General features: G+C 33.0%; 1 protein-coding gene across 1 annotated transcript in view; it reads left to right on the top strand.

The window, feature by feature from the left end:
• The first annotated feature begins 445 nt into the window (after positions 1–445).
• LOC143053580 (MAM and LDL-receptor class A domain-containing protein 1-like) overlaps positions 446–16,793 on the top strand; it is a 71,021-nt gene continuing 54,673 nt past the window's right edge. Inside the window, exons 1-2 of the mRNA XM_076226378.1 lie at positions 446–530; positions 6,235–6,501. The gene's annotated coding sequence lies outside the window, so the exon portion shown is untranslated. The remainder of the gene's footprint in view (positions 531–6,234; positions 6,502–16,793) is intronic.

A 16,793-nucleotide genomic window follows, 5' to 3' on the forward strand; every position in this document is an offset into this window, starting at 1 on the left:
AGGATGAAATTTGAAAAAAAGGCAGGACAGGAGTTTTGAGTAAAAAAGGCAGGATGAGACACTTAGCCAAAAATAAAAAGACATGGTGACAATTTATGAAAAAAACGTTAGGATAAACAAAATAAGAGGCAGGACCGAGTAAAGTGAAAAATTAATAGGTAGGACAGAGATTACAACTAAAAAAATGCAGGACAACATTTTTCATTCTAGCCCCCGCCACCCCCTAATCCCCCCCCCCCCAATCCCCAACCCCCCCCCCAATCCCCAAACTCCCCCAATCCCCCATTTCCCCCCCATAATAATTTAATGGTTGCTCCCTTATTAATATCACATTGATACCATGCTAGCGTCTTCCATATTCGCGCTGTACGTTAAACGACCAGTTAATTACCAAGAAATGAAGTGCATTATGTTTCAGTTTTAATTTTACTTTATTTCTAGCAAAATTCGATAGAAGAAACGAGATTAGAAATCTTCTTCGTGATGTCTCAAGACTGAAAGAGCGGGAAGGATACAATGCAGAAAGGGAGGTAAACGACAATGATTATATCATATAATTATAACCTTGACATTCAATAAGGTTTTCTCCTTTATGGTAGTAAAACTTATGTCAGAGTTTGCACTAACATGAGCAACACTAAACGGGTTTCACATGTGGAGCAGGATCTGCTTACCCTTCCCAAACACCTACGGTCATCCCAAGTTTTTGTTGCGGATATTCTTGTTGTTCAGTTTTTAGTTTTCTCTGTTATGTTTTGTGAACGTTTGCTTGTGTGATTCTTTAACCTTTTTTATCTTGTTTAGCCAAGACGTTATCAGGTTTGTTTGAATTATGAGTTTGAATGTCCCTTTGTCACAGAATAGAAGTTCCTTCATAATATAAGTTCCAAAAGGAAGAAATATTCTGAAATATTATTTCCACAGGAATAAATATTACAGTATAAGTTCCTAACGGAATAAATGGTATAGAATATTTGTTCCAACAGGAATAGGTATACTGTATTATGACATTGTTTATAACAAAGTTTCCAGTGGAACTTCTGTAAAGTGAAACAAATATACGTTGACACCTTTTGGTTTCTTTCGTCCCTTTTTTATCTTGACTTTATCAGGTCTGTTTGAATTATGAGTTTGAATGTCCCTTTTGGTTTCTTTCGTCCCTTTTTTATCTTGTTTAGCCAAGACGTTATCAGGTCTGTTTGAATTATGAGTTTGAATGTCCCTTTTGGTTTCTTTCGTCCCTTTTTATATCTTGTTTAGCCAAGACGTTATCAGGTCTGTTTGAATTATGTGTTTGAGTGTCCCTTTTGGTTTCTTTCGTCCCTTTTTTTATCTTGTTTAGCCAAGACGTTATCAGGTCTGTTTGAATTATGTGTTTGAGTGTCCCTTTTGGTTTCTTTCGTCCCTTTTTATATCTTGTTTAGCCAAGACGTTATCAGGTCTGTTTGAATTATGAGTTTGAGTGTCCCTTTTGGTTTCTTTCGTCCCTTTTTTTATCTTGTTTAGCCAAGACGTTATCAGGTCTGTTTGAATTATGAGTTTGAGTGTCCCTTTTGGTTTCTTTCGTCCCTTTTTATATCTTGTTTAGCCAAGACGTTATCATGTCTGTTTGAATTATGAGTTTGAGTGTCCCTTTTGGTTTCTTTCGTCCCTTTTTATATCTTGTTTAGCCAAGACGTTATCAGGTCTGTTTGAATTATGAGTTTGAGTGTCCCTTTTGGTTTCTTTTGCTCCATTTTTATCTTTTTTAGCCAAGACGTTATCAGGTCTGTTTGAATTATGAGTTTGAATGTCCCGTTTGTTTTTTTTCGTCCCTTTTTTATCTTGTTTAGCCAAGACGTTATCAGGTCTGTTTGAATTATGAGTTTGAATGTCCCTTTTGGTTTCTTTCGTCCCTTTTTATATCTTGTTTAGCCAAGACGTTATCAGGTCTGTTTGAATTATGAGTTTGAATGTCCCTTTTGGTTTCTTTCGTCCCTTTTTATATCTTGTTTAGCCAAGACGTTATCAGGTCTGTTTGAATTATGAGTTTGAATGTCCCTTTTGGTTTCTTTCGTCCCTTTTTATATCTTGTTTAGCCAAGACGTTATCATGTCTGTTTGAATTATGAGTTTGAGTGTCCCTTTTGGTTTCTTTCGTCCCTTTTTATATCTTGTTTAGCCAAGACGTTATCATGTCTGTTTGAATTATGAGTTTGAGTGTCCCTTTTGGTTTCTTTCGTCCCTTTTTATATCTTGTTTAGCCAAGACGTTATCATGTCTGTTTGAATTATGAGTTTGAGTGTCCCTTTTGGTTTCTTTCGTCCCTTTTTATATCTTGTTTAGCCAAGACGTTATCATGTCTGTTTGAATTATGAGTTTGAGTGTCCCTTTTGGTTTCTTTCGTCCCTTTTTTTATCTTGTTTAGCCAAGACGTTATCAGGTCTGTTTGAATTATGAGTTTGAGTGTCCCTTTTGGTTTCTTTCGTCCCTTTTTATATCTTGTTTAGCCAAGACGTTATCATGTCTGTTTGAATTATGAGTTTGAGTGTCCCTTTTGGTTTCTTTCGTCCCTTTTTATATCTTGTTTAGCCAAGACGTTATCATGTCTGTTTGAATTATGAGTTTGAGTGTCCCTTTTGGTTTCTTTCGTCCCTTTTTATATCTTGTTTAGCCAAGACGTTATCATGTCTGTTTGAATTATGAGTTTGAGTGTCCCTTTTGGTTTCTTTCGTCCCTTTTTATATCTTGTTTAGCCAAGACGTTATCATGTCTGTTTGAATTATGAGTTTGAGTGTCCCTTTTGGTTTCTTTCGTCCCTTTTTTATCTTGTTTAGCCAAGACGTTATCAGGTCTGTTTGAATTATGAGTTTGAGTGTCCCTTTTGGTTTCTTTCGTCCCTTTTTATATCTTGTTTAGCCAAGACGTTATCAGGTCTGTTTGAATTATGAGTTTGAGTGTCCCTTTTGGTTTCTTTCGTCCCTTTTTATATCTTGTTTAGCCAAGACGTTATCATGTCTGTTTGAATTATGAGTTTGAGTGTCCCTTTTGGTTTCTTTCGTCCCTTTTTATATCTTGTTTAGCCAAGACGTTATCATGTCTGTTTGAATTATGAGTTTGAGTGTCCCTTTTGGTTTCTTTCGTCCCTTTTTTTTTATCTTGTTTAGCCAAGACGTTATCAGGTCTGTTTGAATTATGAGTTTGAGTGTCCCTTTTGGTTTCTTTCGTCCCTTTTTATATCTTGTTTAGCCAAGACGTTATCATGTCTGTTTGAATTATGAGTTTGAGTGTCCCTTTTGGTTTCTTTCGTCCCTTTTTATATCTTGTTTAGCCAAGACGTTATCATGTCTGTTTGAATTATGAGTTTGAGTGTCCCTTTTGGTTTCTTTCGTCCCTTTTTATATCTTGTTTAGCCAAGACGTTATCAGGTCTGTTTGAATTATGAGTTTGAGTGTCCCTTTTGGTTTCTTTCGTCCCTTTTTATATCTTGTTTAGCCAAGACGTTATCATGTCTGTTTGAATTATGAGTTTGAGTGTCCCTTTTGGTTTCTTTCGTCCCTTTTTATATCTTGTTTAGCCAAGACGTTATCATGTCTGTTTGAATTATGAGTTTGAGTGTCCCTTTTGGTTTCTTTCGTCCCTTTTTATATCTTGTTTAGCCAAGACGTTATCAGGTCTGTTTGAATTATGAGTTTGAGTGTCCCTTTTGGTTTCTTTCGTCCCTTTTTATATCTTGTTTAGCCAAGACGTTATCATGTCTGTTTGAATTATGAGTTTGAGTGTCCCTTTTGGTTTCTTTCGTCCCTTTTTATATCTTGTTTAGCCAAGACGTTATCATGTCTGTTTGAATTATGAGTTTGAGTGTCCCTTTTGGTTTCTTTCGTCCCTTTTTATATCTTGTTTAGCCAAGACGTTATCAGGTCTGTTTGAATTATGAGTTTGAGTGTCCCTTTTGGTTTCTTTCGTCCCTTTTTATATCTTGTTTAGCCAAGACGTTATCATGTCTGTTTGAATTATGAGTTTGAGTGTCCCTTTTGGTTTCTTTCGTCCCTTTTTATATCTTGTTTAGCCAAGACGTTATCATGTCTGTTTGAATTATGAGTTTGAGTGTCCCTTTTGGTTTCTTTCGTCCCTTTTTATATCTTGTTTAGCCAAGACGTTATCATGTCTGTTTGAATTATGAGTTTGAGTGTCCCTTTTGGTTTCTTTCGTCCCTTTTTATATCTTGTTTAGCCAAGACGTTATCATGTCTGTTTGAATTATGAGTTTGAGTGTCCCTTTTGGTTTCTTTCGTCCCTTTTTATATCTTGTTTAGCCAAGACGTTATCATGTCTGTTTGAATTATGAGTTTGAATGTCCCTTTTGGTTTCTTTCGTCCCTTTTTATATCTTGTTTAGCCAAGACGTTATCAGGTCTGTTTGAATTATGAGTTTGAGTGTCCCTTTTGGTTTCTTTCGTCCCTTTTTATATCTTGTTTAGCCAAGACGTTATCATGTCTGTTTGAATTATGAGTTTGAGTGTCCCTTTTGGTTTCTTTCGTCCCTTTTTATATCTTGTTTAGCCAAGACGTTATCAGGTCTGTTTGAATTATGAGTTTGAGTGTCCCTTTTGGTTTCTTTCGTCCCTTTTTATATCTTGTTTAGCCAAGACGTTATCATGTCTGTTTGAATTATGAGTTTGAGTGTCCCTTTTGGTTTCTTTCGTCCCTTTTTATATCTTGTTTAGCCAAGACGTTATCAGGTCTGTTTGAATTATGAGTTTGAGTGTCCCTTTTGGTTTCTTTCGTCCCTTTTTATATCTTGTTTAGCCAAGACGTTATCAGGTCTGTTTGAATTATGAGTTTGAGTGTCCCTTTTGGTTTCTTTCGTCCCTTTTTATATCTTGTTTAGCCAAGACGTTATCATGTCTGTTTGAATTATGAGTTTGAGTGTCCCTTTTGGTTTCTTTCGTCCCTTTTTATATCTTGTTTAGCCAAGACGTTATCAGGTCTGTTTGAATTATGAGTTTGAATGTCCCTTTTGGTTTCTTTCGTCCCTTTTTATATCTTGTTTAGCCAAGACGTTATCAGGTCTGTTTGAATTATGAGTTTGAGTGTCCCTTTTGGTTTCTTTCGTCCCTTTTTTTTTATCTTGTTTAGCCAAGACGTTATCAGGTCTGTTTGAATTATGAGTTTGAGTGTCCCTTTTGGTTTCTTTCGTCCCTTTTTATATCTTGTTTAGCCAAGACGTTATCAGGTCTGTTTGAATTTCCCGTTTGATTTCTTTCGCCCCTTTTTTATCTTGTTTAGCCAAGACATTATCAGGTCTGTTAGAATTATGAGTTTGGATGTCCCGTTTGGTTTCTTTCGCCCCCTTTTTCTTATCCTTACATAGTACATTAGGTTTGATTTACTCGGTTTTTTGTGTTGTGTATTGTGAACTGATGTTCGTCGTTTCGTCGTTACTTTTTGGCCAAAGTGGCATCTGTTGTTTTCCCATTTGTGGTTTTTGATTACCCCCTTTTGTTGACTTTTGCTTGTCTGTTTGTCACTATTATTTTTGAAAATTTGTTGTTTTTTCGACTTCTCAGTTATTTTATTCCCCGTTTGTATTCTCTGTATATTTTTTGTACATGTTTTCGTTTAGATTTGAAGATACCTCACAAGTTGCGTTTTCATTTAATGAATGGCTGTCATTTATTTTGAATTTATTGAACCTTTATTATACAATGTGTCACTGAAGAGTCAAAAATTAATTTTATGGTTCAATAAATTCAAAATAAATTATTGCCATTCATTATAAATAAATTTCTATCAAAAATAAGGCTCAAAGATATATATTAATAAGGATAACAATGTACACAGATGTTTGAGTATGAATACACAACGTTAGAGTGGACGTGTCGCCATAAAAATTGATAACATTGAAAATAAACCCAATTCTTTTTACCAATCAGAAGACAGTAAATACACCAAATTTATTTATTGTCAAATGTATGTTTTCTGTATTGATATTAAATTAAAAAAAACTAAAATTCGACAGAAAGTGACACAGTTTCGAATAAGTTTGGATTCTTCAATTCATTAAATATGCGATATTAGTTTAAATTGCACTGAGGGTGCTTTAAAGAGACTAAATATAACTGCTGTTCTAATCCTTCTTAAAATTATATAGATAATTGTTTTTTTTTTTAAATCATTTTTTAGCGAAAATAAAGTAAATAATGAAAACTAATACCTGAGGGTGCAATGTGACTGTAGTTTTATTTTTATTTCTAGTCAGAAAAGCAGACGTCTTTATCAGATCTGGAAAGCGAAGATCTACGAAGATTAAAAGAAGTATTACATAGAGCGGAGTCCGACCTTGAAGAGAAAAATATTAAAGAATTTAACCTTACGCTCCAACAAAGTCCAAAACATAAACGTAGACTTTTAAGAGAAAGAAAAGGTCATCAAAAGCTACAACATAATCAACGCCGAAAACCACCAAAAAAGGATAAAAATAAAGGACGTAAAAGTGAAAAATATTATTTAGAAAACCCAAAGGTAACTATTACTCTTAACATGCAAATTTAAATTTCAAGCTAATTTAACTTCCGGGCCGCTAGCTTCTTTCATAATTTTAAATTGTCTTTGCCTTGAGTCTTTGCAGTCTGTTACTAGGATTCTATATTAACTGTACATGTTTGTCAGATATGAATTCCTTTGTCAGACAAAGTAGTACGTCAAAGGGTACATTTATTGACACATTGTATAGGACCAGCTATAAATGTTGAAAACAGTTTGCTGGCTATCAGAATGTGTTTGTGTATCTGTGCCGATTGGTTGCTATCTCGTGGATGTATAACGCATTTTACATCAAATTAAAGTTTGGTTACAGTTGTAAATTGTTGCTTAAACAGGATGGTCTCGTCTGTAATCGCAGTTTAAGAATCAATTGTATTCTTGGATATATTGTCGAAAAGTGTAAAACGAAGCGCTGTGATTGGCTAACACCACCTTAAACAATGGAGATTCACCACACGATGTGACGACATGTTCATTTTGGTATACAAATAATGATAATCAATTATCCTTTAATTACTGAAATGGTGTTGTACTATAGTATCACTATGATATTTTCAAACTTACTACATGTACTTTAAAACTAGCCCTACTAATTAATACCCGGATGAGCTGAACTACATTTTGTACTTTTAAAGTAAAAAGAAACTTCTTAGTTTATCGCTAAATACACCGAAAACGGATCTTAGCATGCTGGTTAATATTTGCAAAGAACTCCTCCCCTAATACAGTGATGATTCCAGGTGTTTTCAAATGGGTCCCTAGAACATCAAATTGGGAATTTTTATTCTATTTGGGAATTTTTTAAGCATAAAGTCTAAGACGAAATAACATTATTTTCCTGTAAAAACGCAAAATGTATATTATTAAGTTTAACCTGTACACTGATGTTCATGTAAGTTGTAACATTTTGAATAATTATGGATGGGGTACTGTTATTACATGAATATCATTGAACATGATGCACTAGTCTGCTAGTCATTGCTAGTCTATCATCTAAGCTATAGTTACGTAGGCCTATTACAAAAAAATATATTTCAGCTAACATATAAACCACTGAAAAAAATCATTCATCGGGTATTTTTTCCACAGCAGGTCATCTCTATAAATTTACCTTGATTTAAATGGATTTCAAATTGAACTGGTCAATTGTCGAATTCAGAAAAGCAATTACAAAAGTTCATATACTTAATTGATAAAATATTTAAAGCATTGAACCAGTGTTCTTTAAAATTATTTGGATCATATTCAAAACTTTTGAAATAGTTCCATAATGATGACATCGTATTTAATGAATGGTCTATCATCAACATTATTTTCAAAAAACTCTCAAACTTTTGTCTTTTGAGGAAATAATTTCTTTTATAAAACAAGTTTTCATCATATTATATAACCGGCTCTGCTGGGCGATCTGCTTTTACGAGATCGGTGACCATTAAACTTTATCCATCAATGTTATATCAAAATTTAAATTTGCTCTCTGCCGAGGTCTGCTTTGACACCCAATTTTATCAACCTGCTGGGCGATCTGCTTTTACAAGATCGAATACTCCCATAACATATTAATCAATTGAATTCGGCTGCTAAAATTGTTTGCCACATGTTGACATAATTAAATCGTTGTTACAAACTATGAAAAATTATAGTTGCCTTAATCAGTGAGAGAAACTTTTCCGGAAATATCGATTTTTATTTTATTTTCCTGAATTGGGAATTCATTTTCATGTAAATTTTTTTGGGCCGCTGGCCGATTTAAGGGCCGCTGGTCGATTTAAGGGCCGTTGAGCGGCCCTAAACTATATAGTGGAATCATCCCTGTAATAGATAAACATAAACTTTGATTTAAAAGAAAGAAATGAATAAACAAAACACTCCTAGTACAGATATTTCATTCATCTCAGATACAAGCAGTTATGCGTTACCATGCAAAATATATATATTTATATATTTCGAAATGATTATATGCAGAAACAGAAAATTCTTATGAACTACATGTCAAGGAATCATAAATTAATGGGTGGACAATTTGGATATTTTTTATGACAGCATTTTGCATAAAATTTCCTAAGTCCCATTTTTTTAGGGCTTTTCGGGTTTAACTTTCAGGGTTCTTGAATACAAAAAAGTGCGTACCGGTTTTGGCGGATCGATCAGAATCACGAGTAGTAAAAAGTTTGTAATGGTAGATAATTAAAATCTGGATCCTACTCCCACGAAGGATTTACATGTAATCTCCTTCGGGATCAAATCCAGGTTTTACCTTCATTCACATATGCTACAGCGTTATACACTCATGTTGTCTTTAACTGAAAAATGTTGTAAAGAAATGATTTTTCTTATCAACAATCTAGTCATGCGACTTTTTCTTTTATGTCAATTTTCTTCAAAATTAATGGTTCGTTTGTGAATGGATAATACGTTGTTTTTCTGTGTTTATATCTTTTTGACTGCAGTATATATAATAGGTCACTGTTAGCCAGATCGGCTTGGTGTATTTGGATAGACATAAATTTTGCCTTGCAACGGGTTACCTACGGACACCTCAAAGAGTTGTTGCAAGGTTTCTTTACGTGCGAAGAGCGTGGCACTCTCTTCAAACGAGACATCGGATCTTACTTTCTAATTCGGACCGTACTTGACTGAAAACCTTTGAATCCCGCACAACGAAACGGACAACCCACTTTATCAAGCGTTTTACTGCCAGACTGAAGAAGATCAAGTGACTATATTTCTATTTCTCAGTCACTTTTGAGGGTGGTTTAAGTACAACCGTGAGAATAGACTACCTGTAAAGGTAAAAAGACATACAAAATATATGCCTTATACCTATGACTATGTCCAGTGTTTTTGGTATCTATAAAGCGTATTGGTTTTTTTTTCTTCAAATATACCGCTGGGACACGAGGAAAAAATATTAAAATTCAATGCCTTTTTGAAATTTTATTGAGGCGTGAAAACGTTGATTAAAGAGTATTTTGTATGACTGCATCAACGCTTTACAACCCTATCAAATTGCAAAAAAAACATTGATTTCTTACAATTACTTTTTAACAACCGTGAAATTATAAGTGATATCACATTGTTCGTCTGTTTTTAATTTTCATTATTGTTGCGATATTGCGAAAACGCACGTTTTGTTATAAATTAGGTCTGTTGTTTTCACAGTGAATTGTTTTATATTTTGCATGTGGGGGGTCTTTTATAGCCGTTTTTCCGGTATATTTTGTTTTCTCATCGAAAAAGACCGTACAGATGGCTATAAATGTCCACATTTACTTTATTTGATCTTGAGTGATATTTGTTTCATTGGCAATCATACATGTGCCCCATCTTCTTATTTCTATATTACATATTTACATAATTGATACATAAATGAAACATGTATATATACAATTTGGGCCAAATGTAAACATCATATATATTCCTTTCAAAACATGTATAAAGCAGACTAGATATCAGTGTAAAAAGTTTTAATTCTCGGCGATATAATGATTAAGAACTTAAGGACACATAGTTCGTATTCATATATCCCCTTAAATATCAAAATTTTCTGTGTTTTGATCGATTTTGATCATGATAAACCAGGAAAAAGCACAAAGTTGGCCTACATGTTATAAACATGTACAGGAATCTGATGTTCAGTGGTTGTCGTCTGTTTATGTGGTTCATAAGTGTTTCTCGTTTTTCGTTTTTATATAGATATTCGACCGTTGGTTTTCCCGTTTGAATGGTTTTACAATTGTAATTTTGGGGCCTTTTATAACTTGCTGTTCAATTCGTTGTTAGCCAAGGCTCTGTGTTGAAGGCCGTAACTTGACCTATAATGGTTAACTTTTATAAATTGTTACTTGGATGGAGAGTTGTCTCATTTGCACTCATACCAAATCTTCCTATATCTACATACAAGGATACCTTTAACGTTTGAATATGTCAAAACTGGGATGTGTTTGTTTTGTAACTAATGTTAAAATCATAATCTTATTGCACTTTTTATTTCATTGTATAACCGTTATAATGTAATGTTCCTCTCTTTTATCTTTTAAATGAGATCAATAAAAGAAATATGAAATTGAATAAACTAATTCAAATTCATAAAATTAATCCAATTACAAATAACCATTTAGCATCGCAGTTGGTATTTATCAATATTCTACAAGCGAATTACAATTAAAAAATAAACTGAGAGTGCATATAGTTGCACTGATAGTTTTCATTCGCGATGGTAGTTTTCAACTGGCTCAAACAAATAAAAAAATAAATTAATGTGTACTTTTGAATCTTATTTAAAGGTTGTTTATTAAATTTGTTATGGACATTAATTTAATCATTTGCATTTTGTATGTCGCAAAGTGTTGACATTTATCTTTTATACACGATTTATGGGCATTTTAATGTTTACAGATATTATCTTCAAAAGATATTACAATAAAAGAGATTATGGCATATAAATAATATTACAAAAAAATAAATTATAAATTATAAATTATTTTTATAATTAGTATAGGATCAAACATATTTGCAGGAGTTTATTGGTGTATAAACTGGACCAATTAAATCATAAACAAATGACGAAGAAAATTTCAAAAGAGCTTTTAAATCAACATGACTTTTTTGTACAAAAGTTTGTGAATTATTTGGTCCGGTTTACAGACCAAATACAAACTCTGGAAAAATGCGACAAATCCTTATAGCATTGCAATAATTAAGTTGTTTTTTTCAACCATCTTAGGAACGACATCAAAAGATCAATGTAACTTAAAGATAAAAAAAAAAAAAACTTAATTCAAATAGTTTGGGGTGGGGGAGGGTGAACTGCTGCAAGATGTGGTTATCCGACGTTGATTTTTACATATATCTATATGGGTCAATCAATTTTTCCCAAATTAAGTTAAGAGGGGGTGGGGGTTCAATGAAAAAACTATGTGAATTTAGTTTTTTATCCTTCATTGAACTTTTGATGTCGTCCCTTACATCGTAAATAAAACTTGTTCACAAGGTTTATGTGTGTATTCAGGATGCCATATTGGTAACTGAAACGTGCGGGATCGGTGAATATAGGGTAGATAGAATGAAATTCAAAACAGTGTGGCTGTGGCCATTGATTGACACATTAAATTCATTCATTGACTGGGACAATTTACGTGAACGTTTGTCTGTAACGACCACTGTTCACGACGTACCTACGATAGACATTTAAACTGTGGGGTCACCAAAGGTTTCTTAACGCCTTTAATTATAAAATAATTCGAAAAATTAATCAGGAATAACCTTTATGTTTTGATTTATATAATTGTTATAAATCAAAACATCGTGTTATTTCTGATTAATTTTTCGAATTACTTTATTAAGGTGTTGAGAACCTTTGGTGACCCCATAGTTTAAGTGTCTTTAAAAAGTATATAGTGAGCAGTGATCGTTACATACAAACGTTCACCTAAATTGTCCCAGTTAATGGATGAATTTAATGTGTCAATCAATGGCCACAGCCACACTGTTTTGAATTTCATTCTATTAACGCTTCTCTCGTGAGGTCTAAATTATATTATCGGAGTATCATATAAAGCTTAATTACTATTAATTTTTATTAAAATATGATGCTAGATATTCCATTGTTACCATCATTCGGATCTTTAAAGTTGTAAAAATGGAAAATATCACTATTAGAGTTCTTGGGGTTGTTTTTTTTTTACTATTTCCTCTATAATATTTGCCGAACTTATATAGATCCAAACTTGTGAAATGAAAAAGACTTTCATTTTTCAGTTTTACAGAAAAAAAAATTATCATTTAGAATTCGTATGTGATTATTTGATAATACACAATGTATATTAATACGAATAAAAGGTGGATGGGTGTATACGTCAACAGTAAGCAAGTTATACAAAATGAAAATTTTAAAAGGATTAATCTAGAGGTCATTACAAAAATGTATAGTTTCGATTTTTTTTAATTCCTGCATTTGTGCGCAGAACCCAGAAATCTACTTCTTCTCCAGATCTCGTTGTCATGAGACTTTGAGTAGTCTAGTAAAATATAGGAACTCAAGGAACATAATAACAATATTTCATTTTAAAAATTCTTTGTCTTTGAAAGGATTTGACTCTCCTCTTTTTAATTTCGATAGTGCAGACTTATTTGTTCAAATAAAAATTTGATTGAAATCCCAATACATCATTTTTTATAACTGACGAATATATTTAAATGATTGATGAAAAGTTGACAAATCTTTCTAACAGGTTATTGTATACTGTTACATGTATTTGTTAGTTTGTGATAAAATCATGAGAAACCTACTGGCTTGTGATAATATTGAAGTGAATAAATATTAAACTAATTGTTTTTAATTTTGTTGAAACTTAAAGTTTTTGATCTAAAAGTCTTAAAAAAGACAACAACAAAAACGTTTAAATATTTGTGTGCGAATAATTCAAGTGTAAAGGACACTACAAATTTGAAGGCGAGGCCATGGCTTTACCTAAATTTTATTTCTTGACACTTTCAGTTTGTTTAATGAAAAAACATAAGCATGTTTATGGCTCATCATGAATTTAACTACTCTATACTAAAATCAATAATATACATGACTTTGTAGTAGTTGCTATTCTTCTATGTCATTTTGTCTCTAGTGGACAGTCTCATTCAGGATTCTTATTTTGATAGCTGTCTTCTTAATTTCAAGTACATCAACAAAAATTGTTTCTTATACATTTGGCTCTCCTAAGTCTTATTTCGATAGCGCACATTTGTATTTGAACTGGAATCCACTTGTATTACGCTAATATAAAAAAAAAAAAAAAAGCGCCATAGTTGTCAGCCCAGATCCAAGTTTAATTTGCACTTTATAAGTGAATAAAATTGAGAATGGAAATGGGAAATGTGTCAAAGAGACAACAACCCGACCATAGAAAAAACAACAGCAGAAGGTCACCAAACATTGAAAAATAGACATAGATGTCTCATTGGCAATCATAACACATCTTTTATATATATAAAACACACAACAAACATCCGTTCAGACATACACTATAGTTGTATGTGCCTGTTTCCAGTCAGGAGCCGGTAGTTATATGGTTTCCGGTGCATGGTAGCTGTCTGCAATATTTGTTTTTCAGTGAATTAATTTAGCTTAAATAAGCCTCGTTTTTTCTTTTGAACTATTCATTATGTCATGCCAGGGACTTTTGTAACTTACTTTTTGGTATGGGATTTGCTCATGTTTGAAAGCCGCATGGTTGGTTACATCTTTGAACTTTGGTCTTTGGTGGAGAGTCGTCTGTATGACACTCTAAGATCATCCCCTTATAATTATGCAATTTATATTATCGGTATAACAAAAAACTAGAGGCTCTAAAGAGCCTGTGTCGCTCACCTTGGTCTATGTGACTATTAAACAAAGGAAGCAGATGGATTCATTACAAAATTGTATTTTGGTGATGGTGATGTGTTTGTACGTCTTACTTTACTGAACATCCTTGCTGCTTACAATTATCTCTATCTATAATGAACTTGGCCCAGTAGTTTCAGTGGAAAATGTTAGTAAAAATTTACAAATTTTATAAAAATTGTTGAAAATTGACTATAAAGGACAATAACTCCTTAAGGGGTCAATTGACCATTTCGGTCATGTTGACTTATTTGTAAATCTTACTTTGCTGAACATTATTGCTGTTTACAGTTTATTTCTATCTATAATAATTTTCAAGATAATAACCAAAAACAGTAAAATTTCCTTAAAATTACCAATTCAGGGGCAGCAACCCAACAACGGGTTGTCCGATTCATCTGAAAATTTCGGGGCAGATAGATCTTGACCTGATAAACAATTTAACTCCTGTCAGATTTGCTCTAAACGCTTTGGTTTTTGAGTTATAAGCCAAAAACTGCATTTTACCCCTATGTTCTATTTTTAGCCATGGCGGCCATCTTGGTTGGATGGCCAGGTCATCGGACACATTTTTTAAACTAGATACCCCAAAGATGTTTGTGGATAAGTTTGGATTAATTTGGCCCAATAGTTTCAGAGGAGAAGATTTTTGTAAAAGATTACTAAGATTTACGAAAAATGGTTAAAAATTGACTATAAAGGGCAATAACTCCTAAAGGGGTCAACTGACCATTTCGGTCATGTGACTTATTTGTAAATCTTACTTTCCTGAACATAATGGCTGTTTACAGTTTATCTCTATCTATAATAATATACAAGATAATAACCAAAAACAGCAAAATTTCCTTAAAATTACCAATTCAGGGGCAGCAACCCAACAACAGGTTGTCAGATTCATCTGAAAATTTCAGGGTAGATAGATCTTGACCTGATAAACAATTTTACCAGAAGTCAGATTTGCTCTAAATGCTTTGGTTTTTAAGTTATAAGCCAAAAACTGCATTTTACCCCTATGTTCTATTTTTAGCCGTGTCGGCCATCTTGGTTGGTTGGCCGGGTCACCGGACACATTTTTTAAACTAGATACCCCAATGATGATTGTGGCCAAGTTTGGTTAAATTTGGCCCAGTAGTTTCAGAGGAGAAGATTTTTGTAAAAGTTAAAGCAGGACGACGACGGACGACGACGACGGACGCCGGACGCCAAGTGATGGGGAAAAGAGGCGGAAATATAGTCCCTTATACATATCAAAGACCGTTTAAGGTAACTGAAACCGTCCCAAAAGAATGCCTTTTTATTTCACCAAATGAATTTGATAGCGCACCTCGTCACCAAAAAATACGTGTTCAGTCTCAACCTTTATATATGTTATGTATTATTATCAAATGCATCTTACATTTAAATGTTAAGAATGCACACAAATGCTGCCACTTCCATGTTAGACGAAAACCGGCTAATTACTTTGAGTGTCATACCACCAATTACCTCAAATTTAGAACGTATGTGAAAGTAGGCCTACTCGGACAAAAAATAGTGCATTTGATGTCATTGTTTACTTAAACTAACCAACAAATTGGCAGAAATGAAACTTTTGGTGAAAGAGAAATATATTAAGACCATTTTTAGCTAAAATTTACTTGTTTGTGAGTTTGCATTCAAAATTGAAGATTAATGCACTCCATAGTAAACTAAAATAAGATTTCCAGAAAACCAGGGGTTATTTTTAGTGGTACCTCTATTCGGAAAACCTTTTCTTTTTTATATGATTTTAAACATCTGTTGGAAATTGGCATGTAGAAAGCTGATACATGTACGATTCAGGATATACCTGGTTTCTATGAAGTTAAACTTAAGGTAAAATATTTAGAAAGCTGTGAAAATTGTAAAATTTGGTTGAACAGATAGGGACATTTAATTGGTGGTATGACACCTTCAAATGCTAAAATTGTGAGGATTTCAGTAACTTAGCATGACTTATTGATGCTAGTACCCGATACATGTGAATTGTATTGTCAAAAACAGCCCATATTTGTGTAACAGAAGTATTCTACTTTCCAATAAATAGCTAAAAGTTTACATTTATTTTTACAATTTTGTAAAACTGCTATATTTATGGGGGCAAAAAAGGGTCCTACTGGGCCTACTACTTTGCTGTGCGGGCTGTATTTGTGCGTGTAAGCCTTACGATATATGGTCAAGATATACTAAACAAGTAAAAGGGGGAGGAAAGTAAAATTGCCGTTCTATATGTGTCATACCTTCAAAAATAAAGCATTGCTCCTATAAAAAGTGACATTTGTAAACATTCGAGCTTTGTTTAAATTTAAAAGATCCAAATTAAATATATTTTGAAAGATATGAAGATTTCAATCTTAATATGTATCATTTTAAATAACTTATGAAAATATTTAAGTGTCTATTAAAAAGCTGACAAATCATTTAAAAGGTTATTGAATACTGTTTGTTGATTTAATCATGAGAAAACTACTGGCTTGTGAAAATATAGACGTGAGGAAATATTATACTAATTGTTTTTAATTTTGATTATACATGTACGGAAAGTCTTAGATCAAAAGATTGAACGAAAAGGAAAAAAAACATGTGACTATGCAGTGGCGCACTGAGGGGGTCAAGGACATTATGTAAGGAGTTTCTATACTCGTGTTATTGCGTTATTTTCTGAAGTTTATATCTCAACGCTTTTTTTAAGGAAAAAAGATAAGCATGTTACATCTTCATTACTCAAGAACTCTAATTAAAAATAAATACATAAATATATAAAATTAAATAGAAATTAATGACGTACATAGCTGACTATGCTGTATGGGCTTTTGCTCATTGTTGAAGGTCGTACGGTGACCTGTAGCTGTTAATTTCTATGTCATTTTGG

Source organism: Mytilus galloprovincialis, chromosome 12, assembly GCF_965363235.1.
Source record: "Mytilus galloprovincialis chromosome 12, xbMytGall1.hap1.1, whole genome shotgun sequence".
In the NCBI taxonomy this organism is placed as follows: Eukaryota; Metazoa; Mollusca; class Bivalvia; order Mytilida; family Mytilidae; genus Mytilus; species Mytilus galloprovincialis.